This window comes from Sinohyriopsis cumingii, chromosome 14 (assembly GCF_028554795.1).
Source record: "Sinohyriopsis cumingii isolate HCF-2022 chromosome 14, ASM2855479v2, whole genome shotgun sequence".
NCBI classification, from domain to species: domain Eukaryota; kingdom Metazoa; phylum Mollusca; class Bivalvia; order Unionida; family Unionidae; genus Sinohyriopsis; species Sinohyriopsis cumingii.
Window position 1 is genome coordinate 30,752,026 of NC_142974.1, and position 12,024 is coordinate 30,764,049.

A 12,024-nucleotide genomic window follows, 5' to 3' on the forward strand; every position below is an offset into this window, starting at 1 on the left:
GCTGGCCAAATCTATTACAAGTTGATCCCGGTAGTGAATTTCGCGGCGCTGTTTTATCAACGCTGAAACATCATAGCGTCGCGATACGACGAGGTCATACTGCGCTACATCGTGATCAGGCAATTGTTGAACGATTCAATCGGACTCTCGCTGAACGGTTATTTGGATATCAATACGCGAAGGAATTCATCCAAGAAAAACGATCTCGTGAATGGGTTAAAAGGTTGCCAGGTGTAATTGCAGCGTTAAATAACGAGATTACCCGAGCAATCAACATGAAGCCCAGCGACGCGATTAAATACGAGTATATTCCCGGAAAATCAAAAATAAATAGCGTTTCCAAGCCGATTCTTGGCGATGTCACTGTTAGATATCTATATGAACCAGGAGAGCTTGAAGGCGGTAAAAAAAGGGCTACCGATCCTATTTGGAGTGTTACCACACATAACATATCAACGATAACACGATCAACTGGTAGACCACCGATCTACAGACTGGATTCAACTGCTCCTCAGCGCGGATTTACACGCGAGCAACTACAAGTGATACCTAACGATACTCAATTACCCCCACGTGGTCTTAACTAGCGCCGTTGCGTCTATTGCACTCAAGACAGGTCAACCTCACATTGTTTTTGACATGACCGAGACTGTTATCGATCCTATCCACGGTAAATTGGCGAGTGTCTTTATCCGAATAACGCCAACTCATTATACAATTGCAACTCGCGCAGTGATTATTCTGTTGTTGTCGTAGCGAGATTATTAATTCGGCATCAATATCAAAACGCCGCTGTTTTTTTTTATCCTGTTGGCGGTAACCCGAGAGTTTTCTATCAATGACGCTTGCATCGATGGTGACTTTGTCGCCGGCTTCGTCGGTGGCTTCGTCAATAACAATTCTTCGAAGCTGATTTATCCTTCGTACTCTGGACACTGCAAGATAGACCAGATTCGACCATTCGATGCGATTATCAACTATCCAAACAATTGTGTCCGTGATGGTTAGTCCCTGCGAGGAATGTATTGTTGTTGCGTATCCTAGCGTCCACGGGGATTTATCAGCACGTAGCGCGTCCTCGACGACACCGATATCAACGAGCACGATATCATTCAGCACGAGAATTTGTTTTTTTGTCCCCGACGCTGTCGGGGCTGGAATTTCAATTTCAATGTTCTGCCGCCGTGTGTCCGCGGGTCTATAACACAACGGCACTGGACGCGTTGGAAACTTTTCCTTATGCAACGCAAACAATTTCCGCTGAAGTGTGTCTCTGACTATCTTTCTACTCGCTACAATCAAATCGTTTGGTCTCCATGTTTCCCAGAATTCATTTAACGGCGTTTCCGGAATCACCTCGCGGATTATTTCACATTGAACTCTATCCGGCTGTAATCTGATTAGTTTTTTAACCTCGCGCAGTTGTTCATCAAGTGCTCGGTAATCAGTATCGGTTTCTTCATAATAGTCCACAAAACCCTTTAACCAATTATGTGGGCCCTCGCCGACAAATGGTGGTGGTTGGCCATGGTCACCACACATGATTACCGCTGTATTCGCGCGCAGCAACCACTCAAGAAACATTTGTAAAACATCTAACGAAACAGTACATATCTCATCCCAGATGATAATGTCGGGAATAAATTTTTCACCCATTCGATCAGGAGTCCACTCACCGCCGCTGTATCGAAAAAAGCTGTGATAAGTAACGGCGTCAACATTTCGTTGTTTTATCTCTCGCGCTAGTCTATGGGTCGGTGTAAGCACGATTATACTTGCCCGCGTTCGAAATAATTCAATTGCCCGAGTCGTCTTTCCTGACCCGCCACAGCCGCTTAAATAAACTGTTTTGTGTCTACAAATTGGATCAGAACACGATGGTGCATTAGACCATTCTGATAAATTATTACCGCGTAGGTAATTGTTCTCAACGATGACATTTGCTGACGGGGAATAATCGCGTCGTATTTCTTCTTTAATTCTCCATGTACCCCAACTCTCGTCCGGACTAGTAAACTCGGTTACGTTTTTCTTATACTTTACGTCAATATAAAATGAATCAACGGCTACTCTAACCGCGGTATCGGGGAATCTATTTATCATCGAGAATAAATTGATAGCGGCGTAACCCAGCATAGACGCCCTCAAATGTGGATACGCGGGGCTGTCTCCATCGCTGTAGGAAACAACTGTACCCAACTTTGTTCCATTGGACAAGAAAGCTGTTTTGCAGTTCACGTATCTATTTTTCGCCACTGCGTCCTTGATTACGAAATCATATTCTGCGTCATCTATAATCAGCCGTGAGCAATATCGTTTGTAATCGCAGTTTTTTCCACCTTGTGTAAACTTACCAATTATTCTTCTACCGAGATCTTTTGCCTCGTGGTTTCGTTGGTTGAATATCCTCCTGGACCATTCGATGATATATTCCTCGTCGGCATCAATGTGTTTTCTGGATTCATCAATTATGCTATCTAGACGCTCTGGTTCTGGTAACCAGACTTCAGTCTGCGCCCGGTATGATATAATCGCGTCACTGACAATCAACGAAACTAGCATGCTACAATCAATCATATACCGTAGCAGCGCTATTGGCAACCACTTCTTTTCAGCTATGTGTCTACCGATCCAAATATAGCAACAGCGATGGAGTCCTGCCGCGAATTCAAATGATACTATGCGAGCGAATCCGGTTAAATCAAAATCAGGCAGTGGTCCATTAATAGCAACACGAGTCATTTCATGTCTGGGGTGTCCAAATCGTTTGAAATACTCAGCGGCGGATCCATAACCGAGAAAACTCGCTGGATAACAGGCAACCATATCAACGGAAATCATAGCGTCGCGGTTGTATTCAGTGTTCCATAGTCCACCGTGATAGTATTCCAAACAACTGGATTGTACATCTGGTAAAAATTCCTTGCGCGTTGGTCTCCACGCATTTTTCCTTGCTGCAACATGAGCTACAACCGATGGAATCGTAAAACAATTTGTTAGCAGTTGTTCATCATGCTCTTCAAATTCCATGGCGGTTTTTTTCATCCTGTTGTGAAATGCTTCAGTGCGATATAATTCACCGTTTGGTCTTACAAACTGATCAAAGGTATCCGCATCGTTTTCAGCGCTGCGAAGTAACCACACTGATACAGGGTCGTTTTTACACAAGTAGGCAATAGCATCAAATAGTTTCCTCTCCGCGAGAAAACCGTCCTTGGAGAATTGTTCTCCCAGGAATTCTTCGGGTATATACTTTACTGTTCTATCCCGTGGAAATATTGTGATCGCGGGCGTCCATGCGTGTTCGTTATGATCAATAATTTTGATTGGGGCTCCCTTCGATTTATACTTTGATTCGTATAATACTTCACCGGTTATCGTTGTAACGGTTATTGGAAATCTCAGCGATGTTTCTAATCTCGCTATGTCGCTGATGGTCGCTCCACGCTCTTTTACGGTTAGTTCCCACTGGTTGATTTTGCTACGTCGTAAATCAGTCAATTTGTTTCCTCGACACGCATTTGTAAAATGCTCTATTATTCGTTCTGCTACACAATTTATCCCGGTTGACTGTTTCATCGGTTTCAGTTTTCCGATATCAGGTTTCTTATTTAACGGGTATATTCCATAAACAACTGCTGTTTCAGGATACGCTCGTTCATAGTATGGTCTGTCAATTCCGGTTAACAACCCCGGCTTGGAGTCGCGGCTGACAATGACTGTTTTCTTGTCGCTGAGAACCGGTTCAAATTTATCACGTATGATCCAATCGCCTGATTTCACCCGGACAATGAATTTTACTCTGAAGAAATATCTTTTACCGTCAAGTTGTGATATTATCGTTGCTGCGCGGTTGTCGTTCATGGTAGCATCAACAATGCCATCAATTCGAAATGTTGACCAACTGTGAGATGCGCCATCACGCTTGAATTCATTGATACAATCGCGTATTTTATTCAACAAGGTTTTATCGTTTATTAACGCTTTTGGTGTGTCCTTGAGGACTCTATCGAGATTGAATTTAATATTTTTCCGGGGCTTAATTGCTGCCAATCTCTCAAACTCATCCATATAATTAAAACAAGTATTTAAATGAAAGAATATAGTATAATGAATCACTGCAAATGGTTGATGATTGGGTCGACAACCCCGTGCAATAAATCATGTAGAGGTGAATTCTGCGGATACCATTTACAAAGCGTTCGTAATGGTTCTCTTGGCCCTCTCCCGTGCTTGGTTTGCCACGTCGGTGTAAGAGGAAAATCACAGTTATGTATTAATTGTGGCGGAAAGCGATACAGGGAACTAAAACGCTATTATGACAAGCGAATTAAAAACGCCGTCATTGACCCTACCGCAGACTTCGTCATCAAAACCCCCCAAGACTACGTTGAAAGATTTATAATTAAACCAAATAATAAATTAGACAAATAGTATTATTATACAAATGGACCAAGAATTTCAGCCGCATCCTGTGCTCGTCAGTTACGAGGCATCTCGCGACGGCATTGTTAGAAACCGCAAACTGAAGAAGCCGGTTGGTACCGTGAATAATCGGGGGTATTTGCAATTTAGTGCTGGAAAGAAGACGTATTTTGTTCACAGGGTGGTATATGAAGCGTTTAACGGATTGATCAAAGATGGCCTCGTTATTGATCACATTAATTCTAATTGTCAAGATAACAGACTGTGTAATCTGCAAGCTATCTCTCAGAGCGAAAATATTAAAAAAGGCCAAACTGGTAAGTGTTCAAATCAAGCAAGAGGTGTCAAATCGTTTAATACATCAACGCACGAGGAAAAAACATTTCACTCCATGCATGCGGCAGGAAAATATTTCGACATTTGTAGGGCCTCAGTACGATTTGTTGCAGAACGAGTATATCAAACAGCGATCTCAAAAAGGACCGGACACAGAATTCGATTTTCATATGTAAATATCAGCGAGTGACGAAGTCACCGGCGCCTATGGCGCTGACAAGGCCACCGGCGCTGACAATAAATTGTCCGTTCCGGAAGAAAACAAAGTATGAACACCTCGGAATTGATACACGGGGTTTTCATTTTTTTTATTTAAAAACAAGATGTTTTATAAGAATAATGAATATCGAAGACATCAATAATATATTAACTGAGATTTCAAAATTAAAAAATCAAGGAATTGAATTATCTGATGGTCTCGACAGTGAAAAAATATTATCCGATTATGAGATTATTAACGAACAGTCGAAACGGGGGCGTTTTACCCTGGCCCGCGAGTACTTTTTTATAAAACGATTACAACATACGATTAATGAAAACTTGTACCACAATGACGCAAATGCATTCATTGGACTATTTACTGCCGTTGAAATAATACGAAAAAAACTCGGACGTGTTTATGAACGACGCCGGGAGATTTCTAGTAAGATCAAAAACATTAGAAGGATTATAGACGAAAACTCCGGCGAGAAATTAGAAATTGCTTCGCAATTGCAATAATGGTAGGCGAATCACTTACTACTCGGCTAGCCAGAGAGCGGCTAGCAGCGCTTAAAAAGTTTATACCGTTACGAGACAGGGTCCGAGAACAACTTCAAACGCGGCAGCAACTACAAACCGATTTTACTGTTGGAAGCGAACAACTCTTTGCCCCGGTAACTAAAGCGACCAAAGATGTTACGGCGGCAACTGTACCCGTTCTTGGTGCGCTTGAAAAGATAGCGGCTCAGACCGAACAAACAAAAAGGTCTTTAGAAACACTTCCTGCAAAAATAGCGGCTGATACAACACGGAGGCCGCCACCACTCGCTATAACCGAACCACAAGAACCCTATGTTACAATGGCCGATGAAGAAGAACTAGGTGCTACTGCGAAAGAACCGGAAGAAGAAATACCAGAAGAGGAAATACCAGAAGAAGAAATACCGGAAGAAAAAGAGGGGAATATACCCCGTATTGTACTCAAGAAGAGCACAATAGATGAAATTAGAGGCTTCAGCAGCAGGGAAGAATTAATTAATTTTGCTGCCAACAATTTTGCTAAGAGCATACGAGATAAGAAGCATATCAATAGCGGTTACGAGAAAAATATAAAGTCGTTAAAGGACTGGGCAAGAATAGTGTATTTAGCGAGTAAACATAAAGAAGCATTACCACATCGTGGTGATCCCGATTACGATGAATTCCACAAGGAAGTTAAGAGTATAACACCAAAAAAAGGAAAAGGATACCCTGTTGGTAAAGAATCCTACGGCGTTACCTGTCCTGGTAGTGTTCTCAGTGATATATCACGGCTAGAGGTACTAATTGGAGGAAAACGAGCCGGAAATAACTCTCCGGAAATAATCAATGAAGCCGCTGATATTTGCAAGCGGTTATTTGCAGGCGGTATTATGGACATTAATGCATATCGAACGCTCATAGACGAACTCGTGGATGATTAATTGGAAAACTGGTGTTTTTAATAAGGATGATCATACACTACAACCATGATAAACCAGTACTCGTCTACGTGGTAAACTCGCGATTGCCTGTTTACCGCGCGTACTATGGAGATGGTCTCGGTAGCACCATTGCGGGGTTATTTACAAGAATAGCTCCAAAAGTAGCGCCGTTAGCCAAACAATTAGGAATGAAGGCTATTGATGTTATTCGTGATAAGGGTATTAGTGCCATTGGAGATGTTGCCGGAAGGGCGTTTTCTGCCGCGCGAGACAAACTAATGTCGTTGGTGAAATCCAGGAGAAAAAAACAGAAACCACCGGTAATGCCATCAACGACAGTGATGCCTGCAAATGTCAGTAAAGTAATAAATAACGCCGTGGAAGAAAAATTAGAGTCGTTGGCGACGACTCAGTCGTTGGCGACGAAGCCATCAATGGCTGAGCCATCCGCCGATGCGGCAACCAACGCGCTCATGAACGCGATAGCGGGAAGTGGTTTAAATTCAAAGAATTTACGACGAAAAAATCGCAATTGAAAACATCAACATGATAAATAATAAAATGTTTGCGCGTACCGCTGATCCCGCGTTTGATATGGACGCCCCAGTGCACAGGGATGATTCTGTCCGTGATTATCAATATTATTCTTATCATGCAGCGCAACCTGACCTACGATCGCGAATTGAACTTCAAGTCCAAGATACCAGTAAATATTTTTTGCCGTGTGAAGCGTTTATCGAAATCGAGGGAGAACTCGTGACAAATGCCGCCGATAATGCACCATACGCAGATGACCATCGTGTTCGAGTTGGCTTCGTCAACAACGGTATCATGGCGTTATTTGAGAGCGCCAGATATCTTATTGACGGGCGAGAAATTGAATCAATAGAACGCGAGGTTGATGTTGCAACAACGATAATTGGGTTGGCGAGATACTCGGATGATTATACAAGATCGGCGGGCCCATCTATGATGTTTTCGAAGGACACCACCAATAACGCTGACCATCTTCAGTACATCAACGTGCTGGTGGAAAGAGATACCGCAACTGACCCACAGGCTGAAGCAAATAACCCAGACCGCAGAGCAAAACCAGGCGCTACTTTCAATATTATAAAAAGTACTAATGATAATTTTAATCTAGGGTTTGCAGCACGAGTAGGAATGTTGCAAGGACAACGCCGAAAGTTTTCATGCGCGATTCCACTCCATCACATATTTGGATTCTGCAGAAATGTCAGAAAAGTTGTCTATGGGGCTAAGCATACAATCGCGCTGACGCGAAGGGGCGATGATAACAATGCAATATGGCATGCTGCTGGCGTCGCTGCCGGTAAAGTCATTTTAACTAAAATGGCATTGTGGATGCCGGTGCTGACTCCATCAGTTACCACGGAAGCACGATTGTTAGCATTTATGGAACAGGGAGGGAAATCGCTGTTGAGTTGGCTAGCGGTAACAACTGATGCTAAAGAGGATAACGTCGCCGATACGTTTACATGACACCTAGCATCAAAACAGGGTGTTTCAGCCCCGCGTCATATATTCATAGCGCTACAGAATAGGGAACGATTGGGCAGTCAAGAACGCAGCCATATGATATTTGATCAATTAGGAGTCAGGGATGTTTCGCTGAGAATAAACGGACAACAGGAACCATCCGAGGATATACAGCTTAATTACGACAACAACCATATCGCACGTGTGTATCATCGATTGATGTCATATATGGGTCGTGATCAAAACGTCGACACTGGTTTGCAAATATCACAACTTGATTTTAAAAACCTGTATCCGATTTATTACTTTTCGTTGGAACATCTTGATTTAACGAGACAATCCGTCGTTGATATACACTTCAGAGCTCGTATAGCCCCGGGTGGTGTTAATTATAGAGCGGTTGCTGTCATTCTCAGCGATAAATCAATGCTGCTAGAAGGCGTTGGTGGACGAATGAGAATCGTTGATGCGCCAGTGGAAAACATGTAATTGAAAGCACAAAACGCGTTTACAATAAAATGTCGTATAGTGTCGTCAGTGTAGAGTTGACTGATGGTCAAGTCAAGAAATTACGATCAAAGTCGGCTAAACAATGCGGGACCACAATAACGCTGAAGCCGTCACAGATGGCAGGTGGTAATCATAAGATATCGTTGACGGCGCGTCAAATAAAACATTTCAATGATGCGATGAAGAATAAAAAGGGTGTTCAAATAGATTTTTCAGCCGCAGCAATTAAAAACATGGAAAAGACCGGTGGGATATTTCCGCTGTTAGCTGCGATTCCGGCATTGATTGCCGCGGCCGCACCAGCAGTGGCTAAGGCGGCGGCGTTGGGGGCCGTTGGTACCGCGGCGGGGATGGCATTGAAGAAGGCAACCGGGAAAGGCTACAAAAAAAAACGACCCGTGGCCGGAAAGGGTCTAAGACTACCGGGAACCGCGTATTCATGGTACTCGGGAAAGGGTCTAAGACTACCGGGAACCGTTTATTGACTCGGGGGTCAATGACTCCAATGTCTAATTTTGATTTAATAGACGCCGCAAACGCGCTAGCGATAAAAAACTTCAGAGGTGTTTTTATGAGGGATCAATTACCGGCGGCACCAAGGAATATTGAAACCGGCATAATTAACCTCGATGGGTCCTCCGGAGCGGGAACTCATTGGGTTGCATACGCGATTGATCCGCGTGCGATCGTCTATTTTGATTCATACGGGTTAGCCCCGCCGAAAGAGTTCATGCGGTATATCCGGGCGTGTTCAGCCCGGGCGTGTTCGGCCCGGGTTTTTTATTCCACGCTGCCAACACAGCGATTAAGTGACCCACCGATATGTGACCGTGAGGTATTGAACGTACTCGCGGCGATTTCATCATCGCGGAAACCACCTCATGTGGTTGTAAACGAATACACTAGTGGGAAATTTAGAGACAATTACATTAGATAATAATGATTGATATTTGGGGACGACCGGTTTCGGCGCTGAAAGAATCCACGGAAACGGCCGCCGCCGACATAAAAAAACTAATTGAGGATGAAATCGCTGATATGTTGAATTTAACAAGTGTTGACCCGGGCGAAATAGTTGTATTTCAAGACCGCCAGGGTAAATTGAAATCCAGTAATGTGTCGCTGAATGACGTTTTAATACGACAGCGTGATGCCGCCGAGGGCACTATCGCGTTGTATACCGGCGACGGACGACTCAAACCGGGTGAATCCATCTTGACAATAAATGGAAAAATAAGTACACTTGGCGACAATTATATAACCATGTCAAATTCGTTAAAGGGTTTACGTGGTGAATTTAACTTTCATGAAGAACAGTTCAGGTCGATGATAACGCACGTCAGCGAAATGCGAGACATTGTCAATAGTTTTTTTCGGGGACCCCCGACGGCAACCGAACCGAATTTTGTAATAATAACAAATGCTATTTCGGATCTTATGACGCTGCCGGGCCAATTTACCTCGTTACGAAAAAATGTTAACAGGATCGATGACAACTTTGATAAATTCTTTGGTAAAAAAAATACCAAGCCGGATGAGATCACAATAACTATAAATGATATCACTGCGTATAGACAGGAAATAGAAACAATCAAAACTGATGTTGCAACGAACAAAAAGAGTGTAGACTCGCATGAACGGGAAATAGAAATAATCGGCGCTAATGTTGCAACGATCATAAATAATATGGACTCGCATGGACGGAAAATAGAAACAATCAAAACTGATGTTACAACGATCATAAATAATATGGACACGCATACACAAGAAATAGGAACAATCAAAACTGATATTGAAGCGAACAAAAAGAGTGTGGACGCGTATACACAGGAAATAGGAACAATCAAAACTGATGTTGAAGCGAACAAAAAAAATGTAGACGCGTATTGGCGGGGAATAGGATTAATCAAAACTGATGTTGCAGCGAACAAAAAAAGCATAGACGTGCATACATATGAAATAGGAACAATCAAACTTGATGTTGCGGCGAACAAAAAAAGTATGACCGAGAATACACGGGAAATAGAAACAATCAAAACTAATGTTGTAACGATCATAAATAATGTAGACGCGCATGGACAGAGAATAGAAACAATTAACACTAATGCTATAGCGAGCAAAACAAGTATAGACGTGCATGAAGGGGAAATAGAAGTACTCAAAATTAATGTTATAGCGAACAAAAAAAGTATAGACACGCATATACAGGAAATAAATACACTCATTACTAGGGTTGCAGCGAACAAAAAAGATGTGGACACGCATATACAGGAAATAGGAACGATTAAAACTGATGTTGAAGCGATTAAAGACGGACTACCGAGAGTAGCAGAGCAATTCGAAAAAATAAAAATCCCTCATGAGAACATCATCAACACAGTATACACAATTCGGCATGGATCATTCGATTGGACTCCTACACAGAATACAGTAAATATTACCGCAACTGTTAAAGGCATTTATCGATTGACACTGGTTTCAATGATGCAGTTTAATATATTATCGTCGAGTTCATCCGGGTTTAACAATACAATATCAACAATTATAGACAGGAACGCAACTGAACAGATTACAATTTATGCCGTTGATAGAAATCTAGCCCGGGCAAACATTACATGGTATGTGGAATTTGCGGCGAATCTAAGTAATTAAAAACACTAGCTCTTTTAAAATAAAATGACCACCAGGGTAATTGAATCAGAGGTATCACCGACGTCACATCAATATCGATTCGATACCGCAAAAGAATTCTCCGCGAATTTGAAAACGCTTTCCGAACAATACCGTGCAAAAATAAAAAAATACCGCAGAAAAATAACCGCCATCGACGCGGTCGTGTACTCGGTGTCGGGCATAGTAGCCGGTACCGGTGTTATTTTATCCACGGTGACCACGATAGCCCCGATCGCTGTTCCAATCGCTATCTCCGCGATGACAACAATTGCTGGAGTCGCCAACGCAATCACTAGGAAGATATCATCGTGTTTTCAGAAAAAACTCAACGAGTATACAGTAAAACATCAAATAGTATCCGACGCGTACTCGAAATTATCCGGGTTGATCTCGTTGTCAATTGATAATTTGTTCGAATCCGATGTTGAATTCTCCACGATGGTCCAGTTATATAGCTCCGCGATGTCAAAAATCGAGGATTTTCAACTGGAAGCCGAAACCACCTGGTTGTTAAAATTAGACACTAAAAACAACGAATAATAATAATGTCGCTGAACCCCGAAGGGTCTCAATTACTACAGCGGATCGCGGAGAATACCACTCCGGTACAAACAAATATGATATCGATAACATCAACGAAACCCGAATTCAGTGTAAACTTTCCATCACCGGTTCCAGTAAAGGAAATAGCGCTGGCAAAATTGCGAGTATATCACAGTTGGCCTAATATTCGAGCGGACGCATTTAACGGACAACAACCTAATAACTCGCTGGTTTTTGCACGGACAAATAAACCCGATGGGACCCCAGACTGGGAGGAGGTTACAATACCAACTGGGTCATACCAAATAGAACAAATCAATAAAGAATTTCAACGCAGGATAAAATCAATCACAGGAAAGGAATCAAAAATAGC